The following is a 9,820-nucleotide window of genomic DNA, read 5'->3' as shown; positions in this document are numbered from 1 at the left end:
TGGATGCAGAAAGATTTTCTTCACTATGAGAACAACTAAACTCTGGTATAGGTTGCTCAGAAAAATGGTGGAATGTTCCTCACAGGTATTATTAAGAGCTTGGCTTGACAGAGCCCTGGGTAACCTAATCTAGATACCTGCTTTCCAGAGTTTGGACCAGATCATCTTAACAGCCACCTTTCTGCTTGGACTATTCTATGTTTGCATGGTTGTTCTTGTTACCTAATTTGTAAAGCTGAATACTGGAAATAATTTGTCTTTAAGAAGAAAATTCTAATGTTACTTTTACTGTGCAAAGGAATTGTTGTGATGAGGACCCAAAGCCTAGTGGTATACAATATATATAAAGACAGAGACATAGGAAAAGACATGCAGAAAGAAATAAGACATACAAAAAGAGTATGATCTATAAAAAGTCATCCAACCTTGCAAAGTCTTTCACAGGTTCCTTCTCCCATTTTGTGACAGCATCAGTTGCAGTGAATGGCTTAGTTACTGAGTCTGTTAGAATAGGAAATAAGCTTTTAAGACACTTCCCAGCCTTTAGAAAGCCAGAGTAGTCACTGTTCTCACTGTTACTGGAGAGTGTCAGTCTGCATGGGCCATCTCTTCTGCTGAGAAAATTATTCCACCTAATCTTGGAATTCAAATATTTGATGCTTACAAAGTAGTGAGGCATTTGGTTTTGCTTTATCAAAACAAAATTATTGTCCTATGTATGAACTGCCTGGAGACCTGGGCCAGCTATGACACAAGTGGACTTTTAAAAAGTAGGTAGTTAAAAGCATGACAGCTAGTTTATTCAATTCTTGGTGTACCTTGAAATTAGAAAACCAGGATAAGAAAGCCTGGAAGTCCTCAGAAGAGTATAAATACAGCCTTTTAAAAGATCAAGGTGAATGTACATGACATTTTTCACTGAATTACTAGTCATTAATAGTGATAAAAAGAAATGCGTACACTGTCTTTTTTGGAATAGAGAAGACATTGCAGAGAATGAAGCATAAGGAATAACACTGTAAGTAAAAGGGGAAAGGATATATTTTTAACAAATTTCATCACAGCAAATTGCCAAGGACAGTTTGGAAACCTCAAAAAGCAGGTGTCACTATGTCTTTTATGTAGCTGCTTGCTGGTGTTACAGATCCAGAACTCTGTGTTACATACCTTGGCTCCCTCTCACCCTCTTGAGTTTTATATTCCTTCCTGTGTGGAATCACCACAGCTCCAGCAGGAAGGGAGGACATACCAGTGTCTAACGGAGGAGGCAGAGCTCAAAGCTTGTAAATATTCTTATTAAGGTTGTAAATAGTTTCATTGTAATAAATTATAAAGTAACTTGCATGCAAGACAGTGATTTTTAAGGAGGTAGAGTTTTCTCTCCATGTCTTTGTTGGAATGTAAAACTAGCTGCTGCTTCTTAGAATGAACATGTTCCAATTTCTTTAGAGAAAGAAACCTACAGTGATGCAAAATTCTTTCCAATGCTTCCTCCTTTTCAGGTACTTGTGGGATAAACTCAGAGAAAATTAGTTATTTTGATCATCAAAGTCCTGCTGGGAGCTGGAATAAAGGACTGTTCACAGTGAAATAAATGACAGTGTTATTATTCAATAGTAGGTTAGGATTTCATGCTTGGCATCTTTCATATTATGATTTTGTAATCTGGTCATCAGCTGGTGCAAGAGTCTATATATAAACATTTTTCATTCCTCTTGTTAAATGAATTTATATATTCCATGTAAGGTAAAGCAATTATAAAATCTTAATTTATAATTTTTTCTTCTCTTACCACATTTTAGTCATATGAGCAGACTTCTGTTCCAATTGCTTCAAGTACAATTCTCAAGGATCTATAAGATGATTTAAATGTTAGATTTGGGTCTGAAGCTCCATTTTTTTTTCCGTATTGAGAATTTCCAGGCCAACCTTGGTAATACTGAAATAATGTGCAAAGGGTATGAACTATTCATAGGTGCTACTGGTTCACAGCTGTTATATCAAAGTTTGCAGATGCTCAGAGAACCACCATTCCATGACCTCAGTCTCTGAAACAAGTTAAAGCACCACTTTAACAATATCAGAAAGAATGTGAATCCTAAATTCTGTTAAACTAATAAGTATATGAGTAAGTATTATGAGTATATGAATAAGTAAATTAGTGATTACTGGAAGTTTATTTACTATAGTAATTTGCATTTTAATAAATTGCAAAGGTGGTTTTTAAGAGAATTTTTACAGAAAACATATGTTTTCTGAAGCATATATTTTGTGAAGCATAGTTCAAAACAGTGCCCATTTTGGTAAAGGCCTTGATAAAAATCCACAATAATTCTCATCATCTGACAATAAAACTATCCAGCATCACATATATATTTCAGTATTCAAACTCTGCTTTTCAGAGAAAATTATTAATCCCCTCATCCACCTTTTTATTCCATCTGTAAATCTACTATCTCAGAAGTGTACAGATATTACTCGTTTTCACCACAACTCTGCAAAAGGAATGATTATTACCTTGCTTAGCAAAGGGAAGACACAGATTTAAAGGACTGCATGTGGTCTGAATTCAAGATAATAAGTAGTGGTGTAAGTCAATCACTCTTCAGACTCTGGCTGCCAGTTTTGCCAGCAAAAGGAAGCCAAGACTGAATTCTATGAACTACTGTGAGTTGTGGCATGATTTAGTCACTTCACTGAACTTGGCATTAAACATTTCATATGTTTAATAAGGTAGTAAGCCTGTCATCTAGAACATGCTCTACTGGCAGTCTGTAAAACACTCAATTTAATTGATTTGTCAGCACTGCACAGGAGTTCAGAAGTGTGATACAGGACAAGAATGAGCTTGAAGAAGACACTATGTAGTTAAAGGCTGTATGTTAATGCAGTCAAAAATGATGAAAATTCAAGCAGTTTCTAATTGTTAAGTGCTACACACAAATTATACTTTCTTAAGTTTTTTTTTAATGGATAATTTCTTAGCTTAAAAAAGAGAACTCAAAGCCCTAGTGCCATATCACAGTAAAGCAGAAGTCCCTTTTCCTGTATTTCTCCAAGTAACATTTGAACTCATTGATTAATTTAAAGATTTCCAATAGGTGTAGAAGTCTTAAGAATATCAAATGTTTTTCAAGTATGGTGAAAATCTGTAGCAGAACAGAGAAGTAAGATCCCACTATACAGTACTAGTATAGAGTGATATGGCAGAGCAGAGACTTTCTTGGCTTGGGTTGTGTTCTACATGTGTATCAGAAAGAAGTAAACCTGCCAGAATTATAAAAATAAATTAAAAAAAAAAAGAGTGAATATAATAATTTGTTATTTTATACATTTTTTTAATCTATGCAGTCACATTTGCTAATCCAATTTGTACCTTTATTGATCAAATCTTGTATATAGTAATTCCATCTTAACTAACCCAATTGTCTCCATTTTTTTTTTGCTTACACTAGCATTTCTGCACTCATGACTTAAAAAAAATAATTGCTATTGAGAGGAATGATGAGCTTGTCTTTACAAACAAGCTGTGGGTCAGTTGATAAGATGCAGCTATCAGTGAGAGACAACAGAAACAATGGGATGGATTCCAGTAGAAGATCAAAGAGGCACTGAAAGAACACTATGAATTCCATAAAAGTTAAGAAAGGATTATGCATTGGGGGTGGCGGGGGGAAGGTACCCCAGGTATCAGGCATTCCAGGAAGCCTGTACCTCTCAAGTACCTCAGCCTATGGGGAAAGAGAGAAGGGACAAGCGGCCGGGAATTAGGATAAAAAGGAGGCTGCGCCCTCCAAAAATGTGAGAGACCCCAGGGGAATGCCCCATGGCCTCTCCCTTTATTCGAATAAAGAAAAAAGGACTTCTCTGTCTCCTTTTTGGACATAAACCTCTGGTGTTTGTGGATTAATTTTCCTGACACTATTTATATTTTCTCCATAATCATTTATCTGGGTGTCTGTGAAGAACATACTTAGAATGCCAGCATAAATCCATGACTAAAAGGGAGATGGGAATTCCTATGTTCAGTGGCTTATGCAACAGCAATAGAAACATACAGAATCATAGAATACTTTGCCTAAAAAATTGATCTTTCACAGTAAACAATTTGAGAGGTAATTTTGGCTTCCAAACCTCACAACCATTGGTGTTATTTCGGTGGCAGAAGTCAGACCTGTGAGAAACGTCACATTTAAGAGTGTTATCACATTCAATTTTCCCTCCCCCTGCGACTTCTATTCTACTTGTGTCTCTGCGCGGAATAGACTCGCGCTGCGTATCTAGTTTTTTTGGTTCTGAGGACCCCCTCCCTTTTCCAAGTTTCTTTGCCCTTGCTTGTTAGGATATGGCACTTGGCAAAACTTTGCAAAATGTCCTGGCTGTCCACACCGATGACAGGTGAACGCTCCCTTCAGCTTTGCTGGTGATGGCAGAGTAGGTACAGTTGTGGCTGCAATCCTTCCTGGGGTTCTTTGGGAATCTTCAGTCCTTGGCATTGAAGTGCTGATTACATCCGTACACATCTCGATCAAAGTTGTCAAGGTCGGTGGTGGATCTTTCGGCAGCACCCGAATCAGTGCTTTGCAGGCTTCATTCCCCTTCACCCGGGCCATTTCCAACAGCAAGTCAGAGTGCAGGGTGGTATTCTGCACTTGTCTTTCAATCTGTACCTTTAATCTATTCACAAAATCTACAAATCTTTCATCAGAACATTGTTTAACTTGAGCATAGGGAACAACAGATTCAGAAAGAGGAATATTGAAAAATGCTTTCTCTGCAGCTTTCTTTATTTTCTCTCTAACTCCTTTTGGCAAATTTTGGGCTTGGTCAATAGGTTCGCTCCAATCACCTTCACCACATAAATGATTCATGGTAATTATTTTACCCGTTTCATCTAAAGCTTCAAAATCACTGCTCAGTAATTCTCCCAAAAGGGTTTTCAAACAATTTTTCCAAACCCCTTCCCAGAGCAAATATTCTCCTGGGGATAGAAGGCAGGAAAACAAATCCTTCAAATCATGGGGGACCAATTGGTTGGAGGAGAGGGTTGCCTTTAAAAGACTTTTAAAAAATTGGCTTTCCTTTCCAAACTCTTTTTGCTGCTTTGCATAATTCCATTTTCAATCGAAATGACATTGCATTCCATTCTGGTAATGTTCCTCCCTCCCATAAGTTACAGGTGCTGCAAAGAAGGCAGGCCTCTGTTCCTGGTTTGTCTCTTCACCCCCTCCCTTCTCCACACTGTGTGAGCTGGAGGGAGTGACCTGGGAGCCAGCAGCAGAGAGAGGGCAGGCGGGGTTGCAGGGGGGGTAGGAGGGGTCAGGGGCGGGGTGCCTTGGGAGGGAGACACCCCTGAGGGGTGGGGCGGAGGCAGAGGAGGGAGGGTCTGGAGGACCAGGAGGGGGGAGGTCTTGAGGGAGGAAAGGGTTGAGGGGGGGAGGGGCAACAAAGGGATTGTGGGAAGAAGAAGCAACCTGGGGGTTGACCATGTGCTCGCCACCATTTTGAAGTTCCTGGGCCCTTTGTGTAACACTTGGGGGGGGAGGCTCACCATGTGGTCTCCTCCATTTTGTGTACCCAAAAGACCACCAGGAACAAGAGGAGAGGGATATTGAGGGTAAAGAGGGGTAGGAGAGGGAGCTGGGATGGGTTTTAGGGAAAGGTTTCCAACAGCTTGGCCAGAGCTCCTGGAACAGGGGTGCTGAGAGGACTCCCCCAGCTTAGGGTAACAGGGTTGAGGTAAAAAAACAGGGGTATCAGGGTTTAGGATTGGATAACCTTTTTTCTTCTTTTTCAATAAGGGTTAGTCTAACCCAAAACAAACAAATGGATTACTTTCTCTGCTGAACTATCTCCAGCATTCACAGATTCAGTCAATTTTGTCCCCACTCTGTTCCAAAAGGAAACAGAAGTTACATCTGCAGGAGACACTTGAGGAAAATTTAAAAAAACCCAATTCACTAATTTTTTCACTTTTTTCTTAGAAAACGGTTTCTCTCCAATTTGCAAAATGCCAATCACTTGATTAAAAATCCCCCCTTTGTGCTACAGACAGTCTTGCACCCATCTCTGTGATCTCACCTGTCCGTCGCAGCTATTTCACCAACGGCTCCAAACTGCTCTGCATCCAGAAGTTTTCACCTGGGATGGGACTCTTCTCTCACCCACTCCCTCTTCACCACTTCCCCCCTTTGGGGAATTCAGTCTTCTGAATGCTCCTGCCGTTGTCTCGCTCTCAAAAGCAGCCCCTCGGTGCACAGGGGTTCTTGCTTTTCTCCCAACACGTCTTCCACTTAGAACAGCGAAGAGACGCTTCTGGGGTAGATGTCGTCCCAGCGGTGGTCAGAATCTCACCTTCCGTGGTTCTTCTGTCCCCTTTGTTGAGGGACAGGCCAGCCTCACGTTCTGGGCGTCATCTGACTCGATCTTCTCGAGTGTGGCCCGGCTAGCTCAGTGATGAGGTTTCTCTTCACTCGAGTTTCAAGCCAGCATATGTTTTGTGGGGTTCACTGATTTTCTTCAAGAATCCAAGTCTATAGAGCGAGTAAAGAAAATCAGTGGGGGACTCTCTCTCTGGTTTGCATTCCACAGTTTATTTCTGTGAAGGGGAATCCAAAGGATGAGAGACAAAGGATTTGGGGTCTGGGGGGGTCTCTTTTAACAGGGTTTCTCGGAGGGAGGGAACATCAGAGAGGGAACCAATTATTTTCTCAGTTAGTACATTTTACAAACTTTCTACAAATCAAGGTTACACACGCCAAGATAAAAAATAACAGACACCAACTTCTTCAAATGCCCACAAAGGTGTGGGAGTATTCTATACAGAGGGGCAGAGGGGGAGAGAGGGGGGGCTTGGTTTCCTGGCAACACAGGGGGGAAAGAAAGGGAAGGCAAGGTAAGCATACCTTCTCAGCTTCCATAGCTCACAGGCATTCTGGGACAGGAAAAAGTTACAAACTTCCGTGTAGGAAAGAAGAGTTCTCTTCTCCCAACCCCGTGCTTTCCTGGGCTAAAGAAACTTCAAGCAGCTGGAAATGCCAGCGGGGTCCTCTCTTTACTCTATCCGGCCTCTCGCCGTGGGGCTGAGGAGAGAAACTTCAGTAACCATGGTAACTTGACGCCAGGTAAACAGGAGAAAGAGAAGCTGGGGGGGAATTACAACTAAAAGATGGGAAAAGATACATTTCAGGCTATCAACTACAACACTTTGGGTTGGAAGGGACCTTTGGAGGCCATCTAATCCAACGCTCCTGCAATGGGTAATCTTCAATGGGTAATCTTGCTCAGAGCCCCATCCAACCTGACCTGGAATGGTTCCAGGGATAGGGCATCTACCACCTCCTCAGGCAATCTGTTCCAATGTGTCACCACCCTCATTGTAAAAAATTTCTTCCTTATATCTAGTCTACTCTCTCTTAGTATAAAACCATTACCCCTTGTCCTGTCTCAACAGGCCCAGCTAAAATGTCTGTCCCCATCTTTTTTCTTTTAGGTGTCCTTTACATATCAGAAGGTTGCAATAAGGTTCTCCCAGAGCCTTCTCTAGGCTGAACAACCCTGATTCTCTCAGTCTGTCTCCACAGGAGAAGTGTTTAAGCCCTCTGATCATTGTGGCCCTCTGGACTTGCTCTAGCAGGTCTGTGTCTTTCCTGTGCTGGCGTCTCACCAGAGAGGAGCAGAGCAGAAAGAACCGTCTGCCTTGTCATGCTGGCGACCTGTCTTTTGGTGCAGCCCATTAGTCCCCTGTGAGCCAGCTTTCTGACAGCTTTAGGTAAGCAGAAAATCCTGGGAAAGATACTTCTTTTGAGTGATAGGAAGAATAAGCACTCCTAAGAATTATGAGGTGAAAGATTCAATTGTTGAAACAATGTAAAGCACCACAAGAAAACAACCTCTTAAGTCCACTGCTTTTTCCCCTTTTTGTTTTGATTCATAGGCTGGAAAATTCCTGGGACTCCTGAAATGCTTGTGGTCAGTTTGATATTTCCCTATAAATTTTGTTTTATAAGATTACCTGTCCAACCTATGTAACAGGTATCTCCCCCATGTAACACTGTATGGCAGAAAGTCAGTTGGGACTTAAAAAAATATAAAGGCTATTACATTAACTTACAATGTGCAAGTAAACTCATCTTTTCTTCCAAATACCTTTATATACAACTGAATACAAAACTGTTTGTAGGAGACCTAACCTCATAACCTTAAGGACCATAGTGAAACTTTTCAGATAGTGGTCAGGGAAGTAATATTTATACAGCCTTCCTACTTCCTTCTTAAAATTCTGTGCCTTTTCTTCCCCAATTCCCAATACATATACACATGTTCTCAAGAACAGTATGGTTTGCAGAATAGAGAGATTAATTTATTTTTTTTATGTAAGGTTTCTATATTTTTGATGCTGTAAAATCAACAATCAACTTTCTAAGAGAAGAATTTAATATTTAAGGATTTCCAGCTCTTTCCTGTCTCTCTTCTGTCTCATTTTCTTCTCTGTTGTTCCTTTAGTGCTGACTTATTCTAACTTGTCTTTGAAATTAACAGCTCTTTCAAGGTCGGTTGTTGGGATGTTTGCCAAAGTGGTTGCATTTTATCCACACCCTCCTCTTATGTTTCTTCAAATTAGAATGCGTATCTATGATACAATGATGTGCACACCACTTTTTAATTTTTTGTTCTCATACTTAATCTGCAAAATCCTAAGGAAATTTTCTGTGTGGAACAGAAATCAAAGCAATGATAAAGTCTTTTATGACATTTACTTCAGAAATGAATGTTAAACTTGGCTGGTTTTACACATTAATTCACATGGGATTTCATCTGGATTCCATGTAGCCAAAACAGATGTGTTTTAGTAGCAATGAAAGTTGATTATAATTTGTTTTCTTGAACAAGCAGCTTTCATTGATGTTTTATAGTTCAAATAAACTCTAGTGACTTGCCTCAGAAAGTTTGAACACCACATTTGAGACTAAAATTGTAGAAACCCCTCTGAAATAATCTTTTATGTGATTTTCCAAGCAGTGACAGGTCAAAGTGACTAAGGGGACTTTGTATGGAGAAGTTAACGAGTCTTTTCCCATTCTGCTTTCATTTACAGTCTGCCTGAAATTCTAGGAATCTTACCTGTCCAGCTTCTGCTTTTTCTGTAAGACAGCCCCCATTGCTACAATCAGCATGGGCTTTATAAATCTCTTTCATAATGAGATGTGTTGTGAAGTAGCAGAAATTTCTATTGTGAACTTAATGAACTTCACTGCCAAATCTGTGGAGAAAAGACAGCAAACACAGGGAAAGAGCCAACACTTCTGACCCCATTCAATTGCTTAAAATTCATATTCTACACAAGTTTTATGGGAATAATAGTATTTCTACTCATGAAATAAATCTTAGTGAAAATAGGAGGCTCTGATAACTGTCCATTCATTCTACTAAAATTTTAATTTCCCTAATTTGTACCTGCATGTAGGTCCAGATACAGTGAGAAAAAAAGGTGCAATTTTACAACTCCTGTGTACATTGAATTTTGATTTTCACAAAGGTAACAACTGTTTTCCTCTTTTGTGTACTTTATTATTATGTAAAACAGCAAAAAAAGAGCATCTTTAACATCATCAGCAGGGTTGCACACAGATCTGAGTTAGTATTTTTATTCATACCAAATGGCTTTCACAATAGGCCTGATATAGTTGTTTAGGTAACTCTTCATATATATGGAAATTTTTGGGTCAATAGAGAAACGACTGGCAAACTTGCTGTGAATGCTTTTGTCTCTGTGCTTTCTAGAGTGTTTTGATATTTGATTTTGATGTGACAGGATATT

The sequence above is a fragment of the Pseudopodoces humilis genome, chromosome 7 (genome assembly GCF_049639895.1).
Source record: "Pseudopodoces humilis isolate 2021_Gansu_Grassland_sample_001 chromosome 7, ASM4963989v1, whole genome shotgun sequence".
Taxonomy (NCBI): domain Eukaryota; kingdom Metazoa; phylum Chordata; class Aves; order Passeriformes; family Paridae; genus Pseudopodoces; species Pseudopodoces humilis.
Note: the sequence above shows the minus strand (reverse complement) of the source record.